General features: G+C 38.6%; 1 pseudogene; it reads left to right on the forward strand.

Annotated features, from left to right (window-relative positions):
* The first annotated feature begins 188 nt into the window (after positions 1-188).
* LOC125476673 lies at positions 189-26,187 on the forward strand (annotated as a pseudogene).
* The last annotated feature ends 738 nt before the right edge of the window (positions 26,188-26,925 follow it).

Here is a 26,925-nt window from a genome sequence, read left to right on the forward strand (position 1 = left end):
AGACGAGGTTGTTTGAGCTCCCGTACTGGTTCAAATTAAAATTAAGACACAACATCGATGTAATGCATGTTGAGAAAAATGTGTTTGATACGCTGATTGGAACTATACTAGACATCAAGGAAAAAACAAAGGACACAATAAAAGCTCAGATCAATATGGAAAAAATGGGCATTAAGCCAGGTTAATGGATGACGAGGGACGGAGACATAGCCAAAAAGAAGCTTGCATCGTTTTCGGTGAAACCGGATAAGAGGAAAGAATTTTTGGAGTTTCTATCTTTTGTACAGATTCCGGATGGGTATGCTTCAAACATCGGCCGTTGCACAAACATAGATGGAGGCAAATTTTCAGGCCTCAAGAGTCATGATTGTCATGTGATACTTCAATGCCTTCTCCTAGTGGGAATTTGACACCTTTTGCCTGAAGATGTGGTGAAGCTGATTATGGTCTTGGCAAGATATTTTTCTCAATCAACTGCAAGATCTTTGTGCAAGTTTGATGTTAAACAGTTATGCGACGATATTATTGAAGTTATGCAAGTTTGAACAAATATTTCCTCCAACTTTCTTCACAAGCATGATCTATGTCATGATTCACTTTCCGGATAAGGCACTTCTAGCCGGACCCGTCAACTATCAATGGATCTATCTGATAGAAAGGTAGACAATTGCCATAATTTCTTTAGTTCGTGATGTATGTACAATTTGACTAATTTCACACATTATTTTGTTTATTAATGCAGATTACTGGGTGAATTAAAAAATAATGTACAGAACAGAGCAAAATAACATGCAAAAGTTGAAAATTTAGAGGTCAATTATCTAATGGGAACATTTTTATTTTTTTAGTATAGGACATTAGAGAATACGACAGGAACACAACACACTATCACTTTCCTTTTTATTTTTTTAGTACAGGACATTATACAACAAGAACACAATACACTATCACTTTCCTTTTTATTTTTTTAGTACAGGACATTATACGACAAGAACACAATACACTATCACTTTCATTTTTATTTTTTTAGTACAGGACATTAGAGTAACACGACAAGAACACAACACACTATCACTTTCATTTATAATTTTTCAGTACAGAACATTAAAGTAATACGACAAGAACACAACACGCTATCACTTTCATTTTTTAATTTTTTATGATTACTTAACATACCATTATCATCGATAGAAAAAAAATGCCAAACCATTATCAACGACAGGTGCACAGAGTCCAAGCCTGGCTTTTCGGATCTTTTCCATCAAATCTTTTCTATTAATCAATCATTTCTAGCGGTTAAAGTTATTATAACTTTTAAAGGCATTTCTTGTTTTTAGCTGTTGGATCAGATTTTAAAGGTCCAGATTGATTGATAGAGAGGATTTGATTGAAGGAATCTAGAAATGATCCCTTTCCTTTTGAAAAAAATAATATTAGCAAAAATATGAAGATGTCATTTTCACTATATTAAAAAAAATATCATCTTGTACTCCTTAGTACTGTTAAAGTGAACAGAAAAAAGTTAAACTAATTTTTAGAGGAGGCGGTGGATTCCTATGATGAGTAACAATTTAAAAGTAATTTTTTCCTAAGAAAAAAAAAACAACAAATGAGTAAAATGAAAAAATATTCTTTTATTCTAATGGGCCACTCTTATTTCTTTTTTATTTTTTGGACCGACGAAGCTCCACCTCTCAAATTCAACTTTAAATCATTTGAGTGACAATGTAAATTGTTTTATTAGGTAGGATATTCCTTTTCAACCCACACTTTTATGAGTTCAAGCGTTTTTCCTCTAGTTAGAGTAGTAGTAATCTTATGTAATAAAAGGAAAACCATTTAGTATACCTTTCCTTCGGTTATCACATAGATGTAACATTGCTAACACCACTCCTTTTTACAATATTAGAGTGAATGCGAAAGTGATTAAACATTAACTATTTTCAATTTGATGGGGTACAGGGAAGCTAACGAGGAGTATGCTAAGCATATGCACAAGGTGATGGACAAGTTGTTCTAGATGCTATCTTTAGGGTTGGGGCTTGAAGGACAGGAGTTAAAGAAGGCTGCCGGTGGTGATAACTTGGAGTACCTTCTCAAAATTAACTACTACCCACCATGTCCTCGCCCGGATTTTGCCCTTGGAGTGGTGGCTCATACCGACATGTCAACTGTCACCATTCTCGTCCCCAACGATGTTCAAGGCCTCCAAGTCTGCAGAGATGGCCAGTGGCACGACATTAAGTACATCCCTAATGACCTTGTCATTCACATTCGTTATCAGATGGAGGTACGTTTATATAAACTATTTAATAGGAACCCACGTAATTATAACATCCCTAATGCTCTTCAGTCCATCAACTAATCTCATGGTCTAGTGGTATTCTTTCATTTATAAGTGAGAAGTTTTAAACTCACGGTCTAGTGGTATTGCTAGCTCATTATAAGTCTAAGCTTATCATTTCCCCCTTAGTGTAAATAATATTGTTTGCTAAAAAAAAAAAAAAACAAACAAACAAGCAAACTCTTAACAAGTTTTAGACTTTTATAACGGTTGTTATTTACCCTTCAAAAATCTCAAATTATAAACTCTAAATTTATAAAAACCCAAATAAAATTTGTATTTTTACACAGCAATGCATATACATGAATTGTTGGAACCAAATCTGCTCACCTCCGTGAGCGGTGGTGGGGCAAAAATCCTTGTAAAACTGAGCAACCTGAAAAACAGTAAAACAACCGTGAGCAAGCCTTAGGCTAGGGGGAGGGGGTGTGCCGGCCAAAGGCTCTCTAATGGTCAAATTAGTGAATGATTTTAGACTCAAGCAGTGGGTAACAGAATTCAAGTCTATAGATTGCGTTACCGTAGGTGAACCTTAGACAGGTGTATTTAAACCGTGGGAGATAGACTTTTTTAGGATGCAATCCTCGTTTTAAGCCAGGAGAATCCTAGAGGATATCTAGTAAGTAGATATTGCATTCTCTTAGACTCCTCCTAGTGTCCATATTTGGATTGTACGGAATCTAAATCGTAAGGACCCTAAGACTTACAGGATGTGATTGTGTCCATATCTGGATCAGACCATGTGTCTTGCTGAACAAGTATGGTCATCCAGCGGAGTCGCAAAGACTCCGCCTAGTGTCTTGCAGTAAAGTGATGGTGGCACCCTTCTCCGCCTAATACAGCTCCATTTAGAGTTGGTGAGTCCATGACCGGACTTATGAGGTAACAGTATGCTGATCAACCTTACTTTAGCCCTGGAAAATCATGGTCCCACAATTTCCCCTAACTATCCGTTTGAGAGGAAACCCATTCCTCTTGACGATGGATTGTTACCAGAGACCATACCTTTTGGAGTAAGCTAGAATATGTACAGTTTAGTCCTTATGAATGTGAGGTGACCTCTAACACTAATGTGGCATCATTTCGAATTCAGACGTGTACGTTCGTGTAACGTGCCATAAAGTTCGAAATGATGAAATGTCACGTTTGATGCTTGTGCACGAGAAACGAGAAATGTTCTCTGATATTCTTTGTTTATCCCCCAGCTGTTAGATCTATTGATCCCAAGACAAGTTGATCTGAATTCAATGGTTAGATGATTCCACCAAATGATGCCTATATATCCTCGAATCTTACTTTTCCACTCCACTACAAACTTTCCTTGTCAAAAAAAAAAAAAAAAAAAAAAAACTCCAACTTTTTATACGTACTTATTTCAAAATTTTTCCTTTCTTTTGAATCTTTTCTCATGTGTTTTTAAAGCAAGAAGTCCAAACCAATTAAGCTCTCCCCCTATAATCTTCATCTGACAAGAGTTCATAATCGAGAAGAAGGTGAGTCTTTCATTGAAGAGCACCTTGATATTTTGGACGACTGTAACGTCTGGTGAGAACCTGGTCATGATATCTATGCTGATCTGCACCGTCGTCTGATCCTCGAGATTGACAAGTTGATCAAAGTAGGCTTCATTTGAAAGGTGCAATATCCTAAATGGATTTCTAACATCGTCATTTTTCCTTAAGAAATCTTGACAAATACGTGTTTGTGTAGATTTCTATGACCTCAACGATGCTTACTCGAATGACGACTTTCCCTTGCCATTCATCGAAATCTTGGTGGATGCAACCTCTGGCTATAAGGCGCTGTCATTCATGGACGGCTCCTCTGGGTACAATCAAATCCGCATGGCTCCTGAAGATGAGGAATTAACAGCCTTCTGCACTCCAGTAGGTATTTACCACTACAAGGTAATGCCCTTTGGCTTGAAGAACGCTGAAGCTATATATCAACGCACAATGCAAAGGATCTTTAACGACATGTTGCACAAAAATGTAGAATGTTACATAGACGATGCAGTTGTCAAGACCAAGAAGAGATCCAATCACTTGAAGGATTTACGAATGGTGTTCGACAAACTACGACACTACAACCTCAAAATGAACCTGTTGAAGTATGCATTTGCCATCACTTCTAGGAAGTTCCTCGACTTCATTGACAAACACCATGGCATTGAAGTAGACCAATCAAATATCAAAGCCATTCAAAGCATGTCTAAGCTAAAGAATCTACATGAGCTAAAATGTCTACAATGACGGCTAGCCTTTATTAGGCGCTTCATCTCCAACCTTGCTGGACGTTATCAACCCTTCAGTCAACTCATGAAGAAAGACACTTCATTCATATAGGATGATGTATGCCGTAAGGCATTTGAAAACATAAAAAGATACCTGGAAAACCTATCTGTCTTAGGAGCTCCCATGCTTGGAAAGCCTCTCATCTTATGCATTGCTGCACAAGAAGGTTCATTGGAGCACTCTTAGCACAAGAAAATGAAGACCAAAAGGAAAGAGCACTCCACTACCTAGGTAAAACCCTCACTAATGCCGAGCTCAACTACTCACCAATTGAGAAGATATGCCTTGCCTTAGTCTTTGCTGTTCAAAAGCTTAAACATTACCTGCATGCTTACACCATCTACCTGATTGCCAAAGCTGACCCGATCAAATACATCATGTCCAAGCCAGTTTTGACAGGGCGACTAGCAAAATGGACGTTGCTTCTTAATCAATACCAGATTATCTACGTTCCAGCTAAAACTGTCAAGGGACAAGTGCTAGCAGACTTTTTTACCGATCATCCAATCCTAGCCGATTGGAAAATCTCAGACGATTTGCCTGAAGAAGAGGTGTTCCACGTCGACATCTTCCCAACATAGACAATGTTCTTCGACGGATCCGCACGAGCAGATGAAGCTGGGCCAGGAGTAGTATTCATGTCACCATAAAGACAAATACTACCTTATTTTTTCCGACTAAGCGAGCTGTGCTCCAACAACGTTGCTGAGTACCAAGTGCTAATTATCGGACTCCAAATGACGATTAACATGGAAATCACAACGCTAGAAGTGTATAGCGACTCCAAGCTCATAATCAATCAACTCTTAACTGAATATGAAGTGAGGAAAGATGATCTTATCCCGTACTTCTGGCTAGCAACTCAACTACTACTAAAGTTTGAGGCTGTGACGCTAGAACATATGCCAAGAAAATCATATCAAATAGCAGACACTTTCACTAACTTAGCCTCAAGTATGGTGTTAGGAGAAGACGAAGTTGCAGACGTGCCAGTTTGCCAAAGATGGGTGATCCTGCTCATCACTGAAATGCTACTAGATGATACAAACGTCATCTCAGTACTTCCAGTTGACACTGAAGAATGGAGATAGCCGTTGATCAACTACGTGGAGCATGAAAAGCTTCTAAACGATCCTAGACACCGCTCTGAAATACGTTGATGAGCGCCCTGCTTCCTCTACTACAAAGAAACACTCTACCGACGCTCTTTTGAATGAGTACTTCTAAGATGCCTAGGTAAGGAATAGGCCAATCAAGCCATGGAAAAAGCACACTCAGGCACATGCGGAGCACACTCAGGCATATGCGAAGCACATCAGTCTGGACTAAAGCTACACTTCCAGCACAAAAGAATGGGCTATTACTGGCCAAGCATGGTAAAGGATTGCCTAGAGCACGCCAAAAGGTACCAAGCCTGTCAAATCCACGCCAATTACATACATCAACCGCCCAAGCCATTACACCCTACAGTTGCTTCAAGGCCATTTAGGGATGGCAACGGCTCGGTTTGGGGACGGAAATGCTATACCCATCCCCATAACCATGAAAATTAACCATATCCATAACCGCAAAATAACCATCGGGGATTATCCATAACCATACCCACTGGGTAACGAATTTTCTATCGGTTAACGGATATCCATCTTTGTCAAAACAAAAAATTATATTCATCCAATTGGCGAACAATAATTTAGTGAATATTAATTTTGTCACTAAATAGCCACGTCTAATAATATAAAAAAAAAACATAACAATAAATAAATTTTGTAGGGTATAAATATAAGAGCATTGAATAAAACATTGATGATGTGATCTGTTGATATCTCCCATAAGCATTATGTTTGATGCATAATGAATATAGTATAGCGTTTGACGTGTAAGGAATATAGTATAGGGTTCATTGAATACTTGTAGACATCGAAATTTCAGTGAAATAAATGTTAACCAATGTATTAAAATTACAACATTTATTTATTTCATCTTTTCACACACTCATTTCACCTACAACTTCCACTTACTTCACCAACCTCACACACTTATTTCACCTACATCACACACACTCATTTCACCTACAACTTCCACTTACTTCACCAACCTCACACACTTATTTCACCTACATCACACACTCATTTCACCTACAACTTTCATTTACTTCACCAACCTCACACACTTACTTCACCTACCAACTCCATTTACTTCACCTACAACATCCACTCACTTCACCAAAAAAATGGATGGTGGTGATTCACTCTCAAAGCCTATAAATAGGCTTCTCCATCAAGAGAAAAAGGAAGAGAAATTGACATACACACCAAAACCTTGAAGCCTTGAAGCTCTAAATCTCTCAAGAAAATCCCGAAGGATCAACAAAGCAATCTTCATTCTTCGTCAAATCCTCCTTCAAGATCAAGCCCTAACGGCCCTTGAAGAACTCCCACCAACTCAAGATCAAGCCCCGACGGTCCCTTGAAGAAAGTGTTCATCATTCATCATCCGTTCATCCTAAGATCAAGCCCCAACGACCCTTTGGATCAACAACCTCAACAAACCCATACACCCATTCTTCAAGATCATGCCCAACGCCTCTTGAAGATCCATTCATCAACTGTTCATCCTTAGATCAAGCCCCGACGGCCCTTTGGATCAACAATTCATCCACAAACCTACACCCTACGAAGATAGAATCAGAGGATCAAATTACAAAGAGATTGTAACCCCAAAAATCATTAATACAAAATATATTTTGTACACGTATTCTTGTTTCAGGAATTTTTCGTGTTTACAAATTTGGCACGCCCGGTGGGACATCTCTACCTCTCATCTCTATCTTCAAATCATCGAAAAACGCAAATGGCATCAAGAAAGGATCAAGCTGTTCCTGCAATCAAAGTGAAGAACAAGAACATTATCACCGCAACTGGTGATATTTCGGGCATCACAACCCGAAGTAAGGCAAGAGCTCTTTTTGCCGCAGCTTCCACCCTTGCATTAACTCTGTCAAAGGAACAAGAGCACCTGAGGCACGAGTCTGTGATCACCCTAGCCTCGCTAAGGGCATCAAGAGGGGAGAGCCCGAGGAAATACTTAGAGTCCCTACTCTCTGACGCTGATTCGAGCGGCAGTGCAACCATGCAAGTCATGACTACTGGAGCAACTTCAATCGAGGAGCAGCTAGCTCAGATGAATGAAGCAATCGCAAAGCTCACACGGACTATGGAAGAGAAGGACTTGCAGATTGCCGCACTCGTCAACCAACTAGATGCGCGGCCCGACGTGAAAGTCGACCCAAATGTTAGCCTAGTAAAGAAAGAAGTCGACGAAGAAGAGGAGCCTCCAGCAGAGAAAGTCGAAGAGAGGCTGAAGCTAGACCAAGCAACAGCGTTCATGGGATCTCTCTCTATCCAGCAACTACAAGAGATGATTGCAAGCACTATCAAGACACAGTACGAAGGAAGTTCACATGACTCTGTACTGTACTCAAAGCCCTACTCCAAGAAGATTGATGCTTTGAAGATGCCAAGGGGTTATTAGCCCCCAAAATTCATGCAGTTCGATGGAAAAGGCAACCCAAAGCAACATGTTGCCCATTTCATTGAAACTTGCAACAATGCTGGGACAGAGGGGGACTACCTTGTCAAACAGTTCGTGTGTTCGCTGAAAAGTAATGCTTTTGACTGGTACACCGACCTCGAACCCGAGTCTATCAACAGTTGGGACCAGCTAGAAAGGGAATTCCTCAATCGTTTCTACAGCACTCGCCGTACTGGAAGCATGCTAGAGCTGACCAGTACGAAACAGTGGAAAGATGAACCTGTCGTCGACTACATAAATAGATGGCACTCCTTAAGTCTGGATTGCAAAGATCGGCTTTCCAAACTAGAGATCTTGTCTTAGCATTACGAAGGCCCATCATCACAACTCACAAGACAAAAAGCAAGTTCACATCAAAGTAGGATGGACCTTACATAATACAAGAAGTCTACATCAATGGCGCCTACTCAATCATGGTAGAAGACGACTTGAAGATTGGCCCCATCAATGGTAGATTCTTGAAGCGCTTCTACTCTTGAGCAGCACAATGCTCCTTGCCTGCACAAGCCAAAGCTGCAAACGACACAACGCTCATCACTTGCATGAGTCTAAACTGCAAACGACACCAATTGACACACAACGCTCCTTGTTTGCACAAGCTTAAAAGGTGACACCCAACGCTCCTGGCCCGCAAGAGCATAAACTATGTAAGATAAAACAAAAAAAAAATAAAAATCATCATCATAAATCACCATTAAAATTGCCAACATCCATCACTCATTTGAACTACGTCATGACTTTATCCCTCCTCAACCAAGGGTACGTAGGCAACTTGAAACTTCAAAACTTCAAGTACAGTTACATCAACAACAAAACACACACTTTGAAGAATAAAGAGCAAATTCAAATATGAATACATTATTTCTTTAAAGAAAAAAAAATTTGCTACAAAGTCTTATTCCAAAAATGAGCAAAAGCAAAGAAGGCTTAAAGCACAAAAATGGAAGGCATTACTTGAAAGCTATGTCCCTAAAACTACGGCGACGATCTTCAAGCAAGCCTTCCAAAGTCTTCAAAGTCTCTACATCAGTAAAAGACAAGGTTGGCACTTCCATAGCCGCACCCTTCCCTTGCTCTAGGCGTAAAATCTCCTCTTGATGCTGGGAAAGTGTAGCTTCTTGCTTCGAGAGAACACCTTGAAGTCGAGATGCTTTGGTTTCCAACTGCTCTCGCTCAAGTGCCAATGCTTCTAGCCGTCCCTAGATAGAAGCCAAAGAAGTCTTTATGACTTGATAACCTTTTGAAGTAGCTTGCTGACAAGACCGAACTTGGGCAATTGATAAGTCTATTGCCGCAAGTTGTTGAGCTCTAATCTCTGGACTCAATTTTTGCAAGGAAATAGCATGCAAGGAAGAATACTCAGTTGAGGTAGCCATAAGTACGGCAATCTTGACTCTCAAGAGTGAGGAATCAACGTTAAGATTGTCAATCGCATAAACAAGCTTTGACAAGTCCTCCTCGAGCAAAGCAAGGTCCTTTAATGGGCACTTGGAAATCCTCTTCTCAATATGGCTTTTAAGATCCATGGCCGTGCGAAGTTTGATGCGATGGATAAAATGCTCAGTGCCACTAAGGTTCGGCCTTCTCAGAGAGATCTCAAAGTTAGCTGGCAAAGAAGTTGGACACATGATAGGCTTCTGCGTCCCTTCACTTACACACGGCAAGGTTGGGCAATTTGGCAGATTCCAAGCAAGCTCTACACTGGATGGGTCCTCAATCTCCTAATTTGTAGGTGGACTGCTTCCAAACAACATTTCTGTAAAGTAATGAGCGCCCATGTTCGCCAAGTCAAATTGAGGAAGACTAAACACTTTCTTCTTCTTATGATGAAAATTGGCATCACAGTCGTCCAAAACACCTTCACGCGGTCGCTTGTTAAAAACTTGTTGATGCTACTACAGAACAAGTTCATCTTTGTGCGAATCAACTTCGTCACCCATCTTTTCAGAAGCATCCAATTGTTGAGAAGGCAAGCGTGGACGTTGATGAGCTAAAGCCCTAGGTCCATCTTGAAAATGCGCTACACTCGCAAAATCAAGAGGTGCAAGCTGCACAGAAACCGAAGAACAACCCTATCTTGGCGCATTATTGCGCAAATGAGAAGAATTGGTACCATTTACTGTACCCAAGTCGTCACAGTCCACCTTTGACCACTAACCTACGTAGGCACAGGTCATTAGATTACTCTTAAACTCATCTTTGGCAAGCAAAGTAATAGAAGCATTTGTGCATGCATGGGTACAAGACTCCTAATGCATATGCACAGCTTGCAAGGATTTCGGCTGCATATTTTCCTTCAACTTGCTTGCCACATGTTAAACAAAACCAAATTGCCTGCTGAAACGATAAGGGCTATATGGCTGAATGATGCATCAGTCTCCTTACCGTAAAGAAATATACCCAGAGCAAATACTCGTAAGATAAGACAAGTCGGAGGAACAAAGCTGCGAGTCATCTACAAGACCTTGCCGCCCCAAGCCAACTCTCACTAGGTGGTCTATCCTTAAGCCATCACAACTTCTAAACAGCGTTTGCGCCTACGAATCATCAAGACTCTTCACAGAAAAACGCTAGAATACTTCGTCATCAAAGGCCCTGGCTTAACTGAAGTTGGTAAGAATGCCTTGGCTTGTCTAAAGTCAATGAAGAAAAATGAATGCCAAAGTACTCACCCAACCAACCCTACATATAGTGGTAGGGAAGTACCGCAGCATGATCTTCAGTGCTCGTTGAGTTCGAAACAACACTCAGGCTATTGTAAATATTGGCTAAAACTGGAATAGCAAGGCCAAAAGATTCGCCTACAGCCATCTTGCTAGCAACTTTGAAGACTCCAGAATGGATAAAGTTGACGTTGTCTTTGGGGAAAACAAACTTACAAAGCCAATAAGCTAAGAAAACGGCTAGGTAAGATTCTTTCAAATGCTCTAACGCTATGCCAAGATCCTCAAATGCTCTCATCTTAGCAATGATACGGCACCCAGCTGGACCAATGACACCTGACTAATCCGAGTCTTCTTTTGGCTTGGTTGTCTTGTTGCGGCCATTTTTCTTCGAATGCCTTTTGTACTTCATAGCATCCCAGTGCCAAAATCGGATGCATGAAAAAATCTTCACGCTTGACTTACCCTTAGCCTTCTAGGAAAGCTTATGGTACGCCCAAAACAAATAGCAGCAACTCATAAGTAATCCTTAGTTGTTGCAAAGAGAAAACTCCTCCACGCTAGGACCAACATTTTCATAAAATTTCCCCTAAATCGATAAACCTCTTATCTTGTGAAGATCCTAAAGTGAAATCGACATCTCCCCTTGAGCAGTGCGAAGTGTGTTGGTTGCTGAACACGAATTCTTGAAGAACGCATGAATGACGGAAGGATGACAATTGTAGCTAAACAAAGATGCGTACATAGTGTGATAAAGGCCCACGTTGGTAAGCACATCTTTGGATAAGCTCAAGACATCTTCAGGCCACTCTCATTAAAACTCAACATAGGTGGCTTCTCCAGTAGTCGACAAGGCGCCATTTCAAGTCATAGCTCCGCTATGGATATGATCACCAAGAATCCTTGATGTACACACCTTCTTCTTCGGAGTTGGTTGACCAAAATCCGTCACCTCCTATGACACTTCAGAAGACCACGACTTGATGTGCATCAGGTTATCTTAAGTAGGAAGAACAAGCGCCTTAGGGCCAGTTAACATAATGCAAAGTTTCAATGTAGTTCCCCTGTCTTACGGATTGCCTTCCTTCGCAAGAATGGTGATGGTATTGTTCTTAAAGTACTTGAAAAATACCATGGCTGCAACGAAAACAAATAAGGCAACATAAGCATAAGGGCACGGCAGAAAAAATGTTTTTTTATTTCTCCAAAACAAAAGTCATGCAAGACGAACCATGTGAACGTTGAAAGATGATGATGACGAAGTCATGATGACAAAAGAAAATTAGCCACAAGCTTGATCAATCACGGCAAAGACGGCAACTGCAAGATGTTCCTTCACAGCACACTACAGTGGCAAAGAAAACCAAAACGCTTCGTAATCGCACCATGCAACCCTGCAATGATTATGCAAGCAGTTTCTTGCACTGCACGACTAAGAGGGCAACTACAGGATGGTCTTTCAAAGCGTGCTATAGTAGCAAAGAAAACCAAAATGCTACGCAATCGCACTACGCAACCCGCAGCGATTACGCAAGCAATTTCTTGCACTGCACGACAACGTCACTACCGAGGAAAGCTGTGACCGCTACACAACATAAAAATGCTGCAGTCTTTTGTACAACCCCACATAGTTAAAGTGACGCACTGCAACAAGTTCCAAGCAGTGGTAAGAGGCATAACAACATCACCACCGAGGAAAGTTGTGACCAAAAGGCACTACACAGCATAAACTTGCTGCAGTCTTTTGCACAACCTCACACAGTAAAAGTGACGCATTGCAACAAGCTCCAAGCTACAAGAAAGGCACGGCAGTAGCAAACCCACGACAAAAGCTTCAAGGTAGTCCATGACAAGCAATTGTGTGTGAAAAAAATGCACACCCAATTGTCCTATAAATAGGGATATATTGCTTCCTAATGCTATGAGGGAAATATATACCCAAATAGAAAAAGGAAAGTCAAAACAAGGAAGCACATTCTCACCAAAATAAGGAACCAAATTCCAAGCAAAAAAGAAAAAAAAATGGCAAGTTTCAGCCAATCTGCACAGGCAGGACGTTTTTGGTAATAATTTAACTTTCTGGAAGAGTTTTGATGCAGGGCTAATTGCAGAAGGAAGCTAAGTGGCTGAGGATCATTGTGTCCAAATTTCATAATTTTCCCTAAAGCCAAACTTTCCAATTTTCAAAATCATTCCCGCAGAAGTTGTTTTCCCATCAGGATTACGCAGCTATGGGACAATGCAAAGTTGAAGGCCTTCCCGATTTTTTCTAGTGGCATGTGGAATATGCCTGAAAATATAAGGGATAAAGCTATGTTTCTCCTATTTTTAAAGAATTTTTCAAAAGAGAAATCAACCTCAAACTGGGTGTGCAAGTCAGATGACATGTTTCCCAAAACAAAACAAAAACGGAAAGGAGAAATACCTCTTTGCCATGGGGAATCAAAAGGGGTAAGAAAAATGCTCCTTCTTGCTGTAAGAAATCAAAAAAAAGGAAAGGAAAAAAAATCCTTTCTTGCCATGGAAATCAAAATAAGAAACACAAATAAAAATAAAAATAAAAATAAAATAAAATAAAGGGAAGAAAAATTTTCCCCTTGCCGTGGGGATCAAAAGAGAAAGGAAGAAAAATTGTCCTCCTTGCCACAGGGAAGAAAAGAAAAAGGGGAAAGTGAAAGATGCACTTCCTACACACCCAAGGATAAGCATTACATATTTCCAAAACCTTGAAGGAAATCGCAAAAGCTTTCCAACACTTTGAAGGAAGTCACCTTCGTTACCAAAATTGAAGGGGATTCCTATTGAAGGAAGGAAGACATTTTTTCCTGCAACCACAGAAAAAAAAAATTCAAAATGTGCCACATGTATTTTGTCACAATTATGGAAAGTCAATACACACATGAAGTAGGTGCCGATTTATCCATTTTCAAAAATTTCTTTCAAGATCAAGCCTTTACGGCCCTTGAAGAAACAATGTCATTTCATTCAGGAAATACGCCTCAACGGCCCTTGCACCTCTATTTAAGACCAAGCCTCAACGGCCCTTCAAGAAATGTTTTGTTCGAGAAATACACCTCAACAGCCCTTGAAGAAATTCATTATTGCAATTCAAGAAATATGCCTCTACGGCCCTTGAAGAAGCAAGCTAATTCAAGATCAAGTCCACCCTTGAGTTAGAACATTCACATGGCAGGACTTCAAAACACGTTTTCTAAATGTGACAAGCACATTCGTACAACGCGCCTTGAAGTGGGTGTTGGAGATATGCCCTAAAGCCAATCATATGATGATACTTTACGGACATTTCACATGTTAAACTAATCTAGTTTAATATAAAGGGCAAAGATTATTGTTTAAAGTTGTCCTGTATAAATGTTATATGCTTAAACGATAAGTCCAAGGAATATGTAATTGGGAGAATCTGATCTAAAGAACTTAGATTCATGAGCCATTCTCTTTCGTATACATATCCTAAATGTTCCTGATCATAGGATTGCCAATTGAGTGTTGACAGTCCATTAAGATCAGTACGTGCTATGTCTTCTCTTAGAAAGAGTGACTAGTCTCAAGTCATTGGCGTAACTGACACCAAGATAAGCATGTAGGTGCTCAACAGAGAATGAGTCCACTGAACGGGATCAACAAGGAGTTCTCATACTCATGTCACATGAAAACTCATGGTTGGGATAATGCAAAGTAGTCTTTTGACCTGAGGCATCATAATTGTCTTATGGTTAGGTCCTTGATATTTGACTATGTCAAAGTCACTCTGCCAGAGGGTGTCCACGACATAGTTGGGGTTAAGCCACTTAGCCATGGAGACAAGTTAATGCACAACAAGGGATCTCTAACCTTCAAACCGTTTGAGGGAGAATTCTGTATGATATGATTAAGAATCTCTGGCCAGAGTATGAATGAGATTTAGGAAGTCGTTCCAAATCATGTTCAAGGTAATCATATAAATAAAAGAATCACATTGGATAGTACACATGAATAAACTATCAAACCAAACAATGTGGTCAAGAGTATTGTATTAGAGAAAGATCGTATTGCATTGTAATCCCAAATTGAATAGGTTCTCCACCTCTTCTGGTTAGCTTGGGTAGCCATGACATACTACTAGGTGTCACTCATGGATAATGGAAGCCCTAAAGGTGTATAATCACTAAAGGGAGAATTGAAAGTAAAATCGTTTGATGTGTATAACACAATTGAAATAAGTTTCAAGAGAGAGTGGGAGTTTAAGAGACCATGACTATTGTAGTCAGTGGAGAAGTCAAATGAAGAAGGCAAAATAACTCCAAGGGAACAAACTTTCTTTAAGAAATGATGGACTTTGGAAGGGGTATTTACAAGAAATGTCTTGCAAGTATCAAGAACACACCTTTCAAAGGTGTTGTAAATTGTTCTTGAATAGTTCAAAATAGTTGGTTCTTCCACTTGATTGCTTGATTCCGTATTAGTAACTATGTTTTACAATCATTGTAAAAGTGTGGCTAATAAGAAGTAGAAGATTAATGAGAAGTAGAAGATTAATGAGAGAAGAGAAAGTACTTCACATTTGGAACGTAAATAAAATATAGATCTCTGCGAAAGCAGATAGTAGTTACTTCCTTATATGAACTACCAAAGAAATTAGAAAAACAAAGATTGTCTTTACATTCCAATTTGAATAAGGAACTTAATTCCGTCACAATAATTTTAAGAGATGGATGAATGTTTTGTTTGACAAAACATTGTTCTTTATTAATGAATGATTGGATTATTGTAATCTGATTGATTGTCTTTATAATAGAGATGATGTGGTAGTGTTAACTATTTAGAATATAATGATGCTTAAAACCCAAAAGGTTTCAAGGTAGTGACTAATCCCACTGAGTTATGACACCTCTAAAACATAAATTACAAGTTGGTCCTAGATGGATGATTTGGATCATTAGATCCGGATCCAATGCCTTCTTGTTAAAATTGTATAGAGGCAAAATGTTCGAATCTTTATTTTTTTGTACAGAAGAAAGAATCACAAAGTTGTTGAGGTTAATTCACTTAGATGTTAGTGGCACTTGTCCACAACATAATACTACTCATGTTGTATGAAATTCACCGAAGATCACTCTCGGTTGGACTATCATTTATTTTGAATAAACACAAGTCCGAATACTTTGCAAAATGTTTCAAACAATTCAAGAATGTAAGTTGATGAGTAAGACGTCTAAAGTATTTACCTCCTTAGATTTTATCCAAGGAAAAATAACACTTTAGAAGAGTTTCCTTGAAAGATATCAAGGAAAGTAGCATCATAAGATAATGGATTTCTCCATTGGGAGAAGAACAAACTCGAATAAGATGTAGTTCGTAGGATGTTATCAATTACCCATATATAGGATATATACTTCTATGACAATATGATTGTCAATTAGAAGGTCTTCCAAACTTTTCATGACTCCATATGATGTAGTTGGAAAGAAAGACAAGTCTTAATCGTGTTAAGATTTGGGGTTGTGTGCTAATAAGCAATATTTGTTTGAGAACAATCTTATGGGATATCCTTAAATTAACCTTTGGACATCACTTCTATAAACCTACTAACAAAGTTATTTGTTGGGTAGTTCATTGTAATCCTACAATAGGATTTACCTAAGATAGAGCAAATGAACAAAAAATAGAACTCAAAGAATGGGTTCTTTGAGAGACAGGAAGATAATCAACAAATATAAAAATCTAGTTCCTACACCACTAGCTCCAAGGTAGTCGAGAATGATCTATAAACCGTCTCAGTTGAATGGTTTGAACTTTATGACTATGTCATAGAGTTACACCTCTTAATTCAAAACAAATAAGAATGAAAATCCTTATGACTACATTAAGTGTATATACGACATATACTGAAGGAAATGGTATAGTACCATTTGACCCGAAATAGTGAAACCTTCATAACTAATTGGTAGCTTAAGGTGACTACAATCAATGAGATTGGTTGACTTGGAAGAAACCATCTTTGATGTGGTCTTGGTTTCTGTTAATTTGAAGATTGCTAGCTACAACTAAATGGTGATTCAATGTTTGGACATAATTGCTAGTTACAACTAAATGGTGATTCAATGTTTGGACATAATATGGATTTACGAAACCATTATCAAGATAATCATGATAATATATGTCTAAGACTAGGAATCACAAAACGTGTAAGTTGTAGAGATCCATCCATCATGAATCTTAGCAAGCTAGTGGAAGCTATAAGCATCTTATGAGAGAAATATCAAATCGTTTAATTTCTCATAAAGATGTAAATGAACCTTTTGTTTACTAGGTTTACAAAAGATTAGTGGGAGTTAATCATATTCCTAAATTTGAACATATTTATGATATATTAATTTTGGAAATGAAAGGAATTCTTCTTCGTTGAAGTTATGACTTTAAACATTCTATAATGATGGAATGTATATGGGAGACATAGTCTATATACATGGGATGGAAATCTATAATGATAGATTTCAAGATATAATTGGATTATCTCAATCCCTATTGATAGACAATAGATGTAGGAAGTTTCTCGAATGATAAACTTCAAAGGAAAGGACAATTCCAATCTGACTAGGAAATTGCTCTTTTAAAAGGGAATGTCCCTTTTGACTCCCAAAGAAACATAATGCGTAAATAAAATCCTTTATGCATACGTAGAAAGGTGATTTATGTATTTCATATTGTATGAAAAATGTTGTTATGAGTTGTACCAAGATCGATACAAGACGATATCAGAGCAAGCCCAGGATCAGAACCATAGTAACTGTCAAGTGAGTCATTAAGTATTTAAGAAATACTAAAGGATATATTCCTCAAGAATGAGGAAGAATTAGAGTAATGCAATGGAAGCATAAATGTATTAGATTATGAATCTAATATCGTATCCATCATTGGATGTCTCTTCATTCTGAATGGGGAGATAATTAGATATCTCTTTATTATGACTAAAGAGATATTTGGGTGGAAATGTTATAAGTAATGACTTTAGTGTGTTCGATCATGCATGCAAAATATATCGCCATATAGAAGCTTACAACAATGTTGTTTGGATGAGAAAGTTCATTTATGAACTCTCCATTCGGTTCCAACCAGAAAGTGTCTCTAGTGTACACACACTACGACACTAATGGGGCGATAGCTCAAGCCAAGACATCAAGGTCTCATCAAGATCCGAACTCAAATAAGAGATTGAACCACATGATTGAGAATCATGTATAATGGTGATGTCGTTATTCTTAAGGTTGTTTCTAAGGATAACATATAGATATCCATTGTCTAGGCCTATTACTCAGCCATTTTTGAAATGAATTCAAAAAAGGTATCATCACTGATGATTAAGCTGATTGGCTCTAGTACAAGTGGAAGAATGTTGGAAATCTACCCTAAAGCCAATCATATGATGATACTTTACAGACATTTCACGTGTTAAACTAATCTAGTTTAATATAAAGGGCAAAGATTATTTTTAAAGTCGTCTCATATAAATGTTATATGCTTAAACGATAAGTCTAAGGAATATGTAATTGGGAGAATGTGATCTAAAGAAGTTAGATTCATGAGACCATCTTCTTTCGCATACATATCCTAAACGTTCATGATCATAGGATTGCCAATTGGGCATTGAAAGTCCATTAAGATCAGTACGTGCTATGTCTTCTCTTAGAAAGAGTGACTGGCCTCGAGTCATTGGTGTGATTGACACCAAGACAAGCATGTAGGTGCTCAATAGATAATGAGTCTACTGAACGTGATCAACAAGGAGTTCTCATACTCATGTCACATGAAAACTCATGGTTGGGATAGTGCAAAGTAGTCATTTGACCTGAGTCATCATAGTAGTCTTATGGTTAGGTCCTTGATCTTTAACTATGTCAAAGTCACTCCGTCAAAGAGTGTCCACAACATAGTTAGGGTTAAGCTACTTAGCCATGGAGGCAAGTGAATGCACAACAATGGATCTCTAACCTTCAAATCGTTGGAGGGAGAATTTTGTATGATATGATTAAGAATCTCTGGCCAGAGTATGAATGAGATTTAGGAAGTCATTCCAAATCATGTTTAATGTAATCATATAAGTAAGAGAATCACATTGGATAGTACACATGAATAAACTATCAAACCAAACAATGTGGTCAAGAGTATTGTATTAGAGAAAAGCCTTATTGCATTGTAATCCCAAACTAAATAGGTTCTCCACCTCTTCTGATTAGCTTGGGTAGCCATGACATACCGCTAGGATTAATTAATATGTTAATTAATCAAACGAATAAGTTCGTTTTAGCTTTTAAGTAATTAGTGGACCTCAACGCCCATTGGGCTTAGAACCGTCAAGCCCATTAACTTAAGTTGTATGACAACTTAATGACTAAAGACTCAAAAGGGCCTAAACAGCCCAAAGCCATTAGAAGGCCGGCCATATCATGAATGAAAATTTTTGGTTCTTTTTGTCACTTAAGTGAAGTGACTATATAAAGGACTTTATAGCCAAAATTCATTAGGGTTCTTTCTTGAGGAAATTGGAGAGAACAAAAGCTCTCTTTTTGTCTCTAGGAGGCTGGCCCCCTTGGAGTCGATTTACTAGTGTCAATGCTCCTCCAAGGTCGCTCATCTCTTCTTCAAGTCCCTCCTTGGTGTGGAAACTTAGATGTTCCCTTTCTTGGGAACTTGGAGAATCCATTCAACCATCGTCCTCCAACAAATCCATAGAGATAAGAAGTAAGGAATGAAGGCCCTTTCTTTTGGGTGATTAGCCTTTGCTTATGAAAAGAAGTGCTTCAAAGGTGTAAAAGTTTTTCGACTCTTTTCTTTAAGATTTGAGTTAAGTCTTGGTTCACCACAACTACTAAGCCTTGAATTTCATGGGTAAAGTTTTGTTTTTAAGTGCATACAAGCATGATTCCGCCTTTAATTATTAATTGCATGCATAGATGTTGTTCAAATAAACTAGTTTTCACAAATTATTTCGTCATTTGGGGCATTTGTAGACATGTGAATTTCGTTGCATACAAAAGTTGCATCACAAAACTCCATGTGGCATATGACTCGTCACAAATGGACAAGTCGTCAATGACCTGTGGCATAAATCAAGTAAAGGAAGTATAAAACCTTCCCAAAAAAGGGCACAAGGGAGAAACACCCTTTAAATTCAGGAAAAAGGTCTAGATTGGTCCTAAAACCAGAAAGAAAGTTAAGGCATCTTCATAAAACAAGCAAAAATTGAAGATTGCTCACAAAATAGGCAACAAGGCCTCATAATTTCGGCCAAAGGAGTAAAGTGGCTAAAATTAACACAAAACATGCCTAAGGTCTAGATTGGTCCTAAAACCAGAAAGAAAGTTAAGGCATCTTCATAAAACAAGCAAAAATTGAAGATTGCTCACAAAATAGGCAACAAGGCCTCATAATTTCGGCCAAAGGAGTAAAGTGGCTGAAATTAACACAAAACATGCCTAAATTATCCTATGGACAAATCAAGACACAAATAAAGGCCAAATCCACCTAAAGGCAAGCATTGAGAAACCTATAAATACAAGGTTTTCCTACAAGCATAGGGGTCGGAAAATTCTTGCATTAAGAAGAACCTCTGCTAAATCTTTGAAGATTAATACACTACCAAAGCTTTCTTCGAAGAACATTCAATCAAAGCTGAAGCTTTCTCTCGATCAAAGCCGAAGCACTCCTCTTGAAGAATCAATAAGCACTCGTGCCAATTCCTTCAAGACTTTGTTGCAAGCTCATAAACTTGCAACGATGTTTCATTCAAGATCAAGTCGCCAAGACCCTTGAATCAACAAAATCCGACATCAACATCATCTTTGACACATCTTTGAAGCAAAGACCATCTATTGTTTTCAAGCTTAAAACTTGAAGCAATCGTTTAATCATTCACCTGAGATCAAGTCATCGCGACCCTTGAATCAAAAATCAACCATCTACATCAAATTTGAAGACTGAATCAAAGGAAAATTGTAAACAGAGATTGTAACCCTACAAATTCAAATCAATACAAATCTACTTTGTATACGTGTTCTCGTTTCATTCGATACAGAATTTTTGTGTTTACAGATGGCCATTATTATTTTGCGGCTATAGCTAGTATGGCTTAGGAGACATACTTTCAAGACATCCCTTATCACGACAAGGATTGGTTCAAAGGCATACTAATTGTTAACGGAGCCTAGGAAGGAGATATTAGCGGACTATAGATCCGGCTTCGTCCTCTGACCGTTTATCGCAATTGGAAATTGTTGTTCTCCACTGAGAACTTGGACAACCGTGGGAAAGATATAGACACATTTCATTATTCAAGAATCCCTATAAAAAAGCTAGAGTGGGTTGATGCTCGTAGTGCTCATAAAAGGACTCGTTCCTTTAAATTAGCATAGACCTTGTCACCTGTCCCAAATAAATGGAAGCATCCTAACAGTTCTTCTTCTCACTCATTGGTTGCGACTCCTCAGCCCCAACTACTGATTAGGAACATCCACTCTAAAGGTCTTGGAGAAAAGGAAGAGACCCCTATTCAAAGAAATAGGTGGGTTACTATTTTGGTGCCACCAACTTTTACTGTATTTGCCTCTCTATCTATAGCAAATGAGCCATCTGCTTCACCTTCTATCCATTTATCTGTGGTGTTGCCCCGATCGTCAAAGTCAGAACCTATTGTCTTTCTTTGGTTCTTCCAGTAAGTTTTATATTCATGTCATACGAAATCGATCTGCCTTTCATTTCCTCGACGTCAACCTTCGTCCATCCGCTGCAAGTGCTTATATATGAACCTTCCTACTATTATGGTCCTCCGTCGATTTCCCCATCATGGTCCAAGGGAATAGCTCGTCCTTCCTTTGTGATCCAGCCTTTAGTTGATCGAGTTATTCTTCCTTCTGATGTCAATGGCCTTTAAAACACATATTATGCTCAGGCGCTACTTAAGGCCGTGATTGCCACTACCAATTTCAAAGGAGCTTACACTTCTCTTAAAGGTGTCATGATGTGGTGCTACGGGAGTCAATGAGGTACCTGAATTTCTCTCCTCTATTTCTTTTTGTTGATATATGCCCCTTGTATTAGGTTAATGTGTGGACGAAGGTCACCCTATTTTGACAAGTAAAACGGATCCAGAAACTTAAATGGATTACAGATAGAGACAGAACAACGATTGTTATCCCAATCATAAGAACTTAAAGAATGCGTATACCGGGCAACAAGCGTTGAATACCACTCATGATGAAGAGATAATTCAGTAGATTGATCTAGCTACTATTAAGGAGGTAAAGGCCAAGGATTACAAGGAAATTTTTTAGAAGGTTAGAGACGAGCTGAGGCTAAAGAGGCAAGCCAAGGCAGAGGCGAACCAGGCTCTTGTTGTCTTGAAAGGAGAGTCGGAGCGTGTGTTAGCTTCAAAACAAAATGTTTGGGCTAAAAAGCAAGAAGCTCGTCAAAAAAAGAGGTCGAATATCTATGCCAAGAGGTCGATCACAACGATAACAAGCCCATCGTGAACCTTTAGTAGCTTACTAACAGGTATTCCTATTAGATGTATGCATTCCAGAAAAATCATAAAAGGTTACTTGAAGAGGAGTTCGACATCAGACTCCTTACCAATTACGCCCAAAAAGATCACCCTAAGGGTTGGAGCGTCTTCAAAATTTATAAGGAGATCAAACACATAGACTTTCCTCATCCGCAACATTTGTTGGATGAGATGTCAAATTTAGAGGCGAAGCAAGAGGAATGTGATCTTGAAGGTAATCCGGCACCTGATGCCTCTGGTGAATCCTCTACTCCATTCAAGGGAAAAGATGTCCCGAAAGAGGATTAATTTGCATTTGCTTCTAAGTAGAAAGGGAGAATGTCCCTTTCGCAAACTTTTTGTCGTAATACTAAGCTTTTTCTTTCATTTCTTTCTCTACTTGAGGAGAAAATCTTAATCCAATAAATTTCTCTAAAGTAAACAAACTTTATTTGAGAAATAAATGGTGGAGCAGATACAAGTATAGGTTTGGGACATAGCTCATCAACTTCCCTTGGAAACATTGATTCAGGGAACATTGCCTCCCAAGATTTGTATTCATAAAGTATTCTCATCGTGATATCTGGAATACCACATTATTCTGGTATTAGGAATTAGACATTAAACCCATGAGAAAACTCTTGCTCCTACACTTATTGAAATACATTCATCAGATATAAAAGGTCCAAATCGTGCCTAATAGCATCGTAAAAGCAGAGGTCGATTACCTCAAAACTTGCTACGTGGTGCCAGAATGAGTTTTCCCTGGTCCATGTTGCATGTTTATTTCTAGTGAACCTTCCACAAAAGTTCTTTGGATACATGGTCATCAATATGTGAGTCGAAAATGCTTTTTGAATCTTTTTGTTAGACCCTATGCGTCGGACTTGAGCGTTTTTGATCAGGCTACTTTAGTTGGCTTAACCAAAGCATTTTCACTTACTGGAGCTCCATTGGAATAAAATTCCTCCAGGGGATTACCTAATCTAAATGCCCCCTTCAAATCTACTAACACTTGGTGTTGCAGAGCTTACTTGACTTAGTAAGTTAGTCTGGGATAGAAGTAGTCGTACTTGGGGTCGAATTTCAGAGCCACCCTCATATAAGTTCCAGATCGCCCTTTTGACTATTCCCTCGAATGCGTAGGGCCCAGGTTTGGAATGTTATAACCCACAACCTTGCTGGTTGCATAAACATTTCAGAGACCGGATGGTGCATTAAACTTCTAGGTTAAGGTGCAATGTTCCCGTGCCCGTAGCCTACCAGTTGTTACCGCACTTATTCATGTTTGAGTCTAACAAGCTGCTAGACGTTCTAGATGGATTGGGCTAAAGAAAGCTCCTCTGACAGTGTAACTTTGAATGTTTTTAGACTTGTATTCGTGTGAAGTTTTCAAAGTTTGGGCCTTATTTTTGAACGAGTAGGGTACTCCCTGCATCATCGAAAAAATAAAGAAACGAATATGTATTTAAGACAAACAAATGTTCTATATTCATGATCAAAGTAAAATTGATTGACAAAAGAGGTGTGATTGAATCCGAGAAGGATTGCCTACATATTTCTGAGGTGGAAAATTAGATCATTGATGTAGTTCTAAAGAAAATATGATATATGTAAAAGTTTACATCAGGGATCACTTTTGATGATAAGCCTATGGTGGGGCGTTCGGAGATAATTTCTCCACGGACTTATCTTTGCACAAACAGCGGCGTTGCGATTGGGTTCGGAGAGGACTGCCTATATATCTCGGGAAGGGAATCAAATTGCATGTATTTCATATGAGATTTACTTTGTTTTAGGTCACTTAGAGAGGCCTGTAAGGGTTTTGATTTTCTTTCTTCAACAAGGGTTTCATCCGTCGGCACAAGTCTTTCAATTTCTCTGTCATTGAACCTTTTACTGGTTGGCATCAATTTGGAGTAGCGAGACGGGTCTTTAAAGGGGACCTTTCCCATGGCATGTAACCATTCTCGGCCGAGGATAACGTTGCATAGAGGCAAATTATCCATCACATGGAAAGTCATCAAATGTTCAGATGGTTTTGCTTGAACCATGAAATGTATTGTCCCTATAGTGTTAAGAGGGTTTCCATTAAGTGTTTGGACATTGGACCTTCATAAGTTGATTTCATCTAGGAAGCTAATCCTTATAGCTGCCTCCTGAAGAGGATGTTGACTTCCGACCCGTTATCAATTAGAACTCTGTCAACCATTGTGTCTTTGATTTGCAGCTTGATGGCGAGAGTGCCATTGGATGGTGGGTAAACAATTTATCGCCTGGTTGAGGGATCTTTCATCCAATGTTTTCCCCGGGTCATTTTCCTTCCCTTCTGCGCTTTCTTGAAATATTATTATCTTCTCCTTATGTGATTAATGCTTGGATGGACTTCATGCCTAGGTATTAGGGAGGCAGTGGTCCTGGAATTTCCCGTAGTCTTATCAATTACGTTGTTAGGAGGGCTTCCTAGGTCAACTATTGTGAATTTGTCATTCCTATAGAAGCGCAAACAATAGAATTTTCAAATCGGATGAAGGTACCTTTTACAGTTTTCATTTTTTCATTCAGCCTGGTAAGCTTCACTGTTTCTCCGACTTGCAGGTTCCTCTTAACTACTTTTACTGATGTGTGTACCTTCAGGACGTTGTCCCAAACCTGGTCGATGAAAGAGGCTCTTTCTTTATTCGGGTATATGGTTTGATCAAACAGCGATCTTCTGGACATGGTATCCATAGAGCAAAGTGGTCTAGTTGAGAGGCATATAGGTTTTCTTTTAATGAAAGCAGCAATTGTTGAAACCAAATCTGTGCACCTCTGTGAGCGGCGGTTGGGCACAAATTCGAGCAAACCTAAACAACCTACAAAAGGCTTTTTGATAGTCAAGTTAATGAATGATATTAGAGTCAAGCAATAGGCAAGAGAATTCAAGAGAGAGACATTTTTATGATAGAATCCTCGTTCTAAGCCGGGAGAATCCTAGAGAATATTAGTGAGTAGATATTGCATCTTCTTAGGAGTTGTGATTACTTGCGGAGCATGCCTATCCCTAGATTGTAGGGACTCTAAGACTTATAGGATTTGATTGTGTCCATATCCAGATCACATCACGTGTCTTGCAAAACAAGTATGGTCATCTGGTGGAGTCGCTAGGACTCCGCCTAGGGTCCCATAGTAGAGTGATGGTGGCACCCTTCTCCCTCTGATACAGCTCCATCCGGAGTTGGTAGTGAGTCCATGATCGAACTCTTGAAATAACAGTATTTGATTCAACCTTACTTTGACCCTGAAAAATCATGGTCCCACATGAGCAGACAAACATATTTAGGTGGTACTGTAAATGAATCATTCCATCGTGTATTACGGTGCTCCTACAGAAAATGGTCCCAAATTTCTGTCACTTCCATGCATTTATCAGCAATAGACCAAACCCCAAACCTCATTTTTTTTTAAATCACCTGGAATTAAGGTAAATAAGCCAATTAATTAAGTACCTAATTGAATAATTAATTAATGGTGGTGATGTATATAATGAGCAATGGAAAGTACAAGGGTATCCTGCACAGAACCACCGTAAACAAGGACAAGACAAGAATGTCATGGCTAGTATCATTAGAGCCGCAAGCAGGCCACGCTGTAGGTCCTCATTTACAGCTTGTGAACGCCGACAATCCACCAAAGTACAAGACCAAGAAATATGGCTATTATGTTTACTGTAAGTTCAACAAGCATCCCCTTTTAAACTTTAGTTTTAATGAAAAATGACAAATAAAAGTGTAGTAAATAGCACCAGAAAAAGGTAAAAATGTGGTTTTTCGTTAAAAGTAAACAGTATCAGGAGTATTTTGTTAAAACTCTCATAAATAAATACTATGAAGTGGGTGGTTTTTATTTATTTTTCTTTAATTTCCTCATTTTGTGTTGGTGAAATTGTGGGTGGTGAGTACCATATTTGTATGAAATAATAATTTGAACTCAAGGTGATGAGCAAAATTGTACTCGATTGTATATGATTGTGGAAGTTGAGATTTGTTTTCGGATTCGACATTCTTCTTATCCCTCTCTAACTCACAACAAGTCTATGATCAAATTCTCATTTGGTGTCGAAGATTAAATTTGAATGAATAACCCACTATATTTATTGTATGTTGAACGAACAAATGAAAATTTTGTATCCAATTTAAAGTAAAAGATGAATTACTCATTCAGAAAACTTGTACATTTGAACAGGGCCGTCTCTGACATTTCAAGGGCCCTGTGCCAAATTTATAAAAGGAGCCTTTCTTAAGACAATCTTGAAAAGAAAAATTGAACAAAGTATTGATGCTAAAAAGCAATATCGAAACAAACTTTAAAACTCAAAGTAATCATCGGTTTCTAAATATCATTAAATGTAAAGAAAGGTACAAAAATAACCATATTATTAAATAATCAACAATTTGTTCAATCTTAAGAAACCAAATAAACAAAACTTAAAAAAGTCTAGCATTGAAGTTTCACTTA

This window comes from the organism of the source record quoted next, unplaced genomic scaffold, assembly GCF_019419815.1.
Source record: "Pyrus x bretschneideri cultivar Hongxiangsu unplaced genomic scaffold, Pyrus_bretschneideri_v1 Contig2, whole genome shotgun sequence".
NCBI classification, from domain to species: domain Eukaryota; kingdom Viridiplantae; phylum Streptophyta; class Magnoliopsida; order Rosales; family Rosaceae; genus Pyrus; species Pyrus x bretschneideri.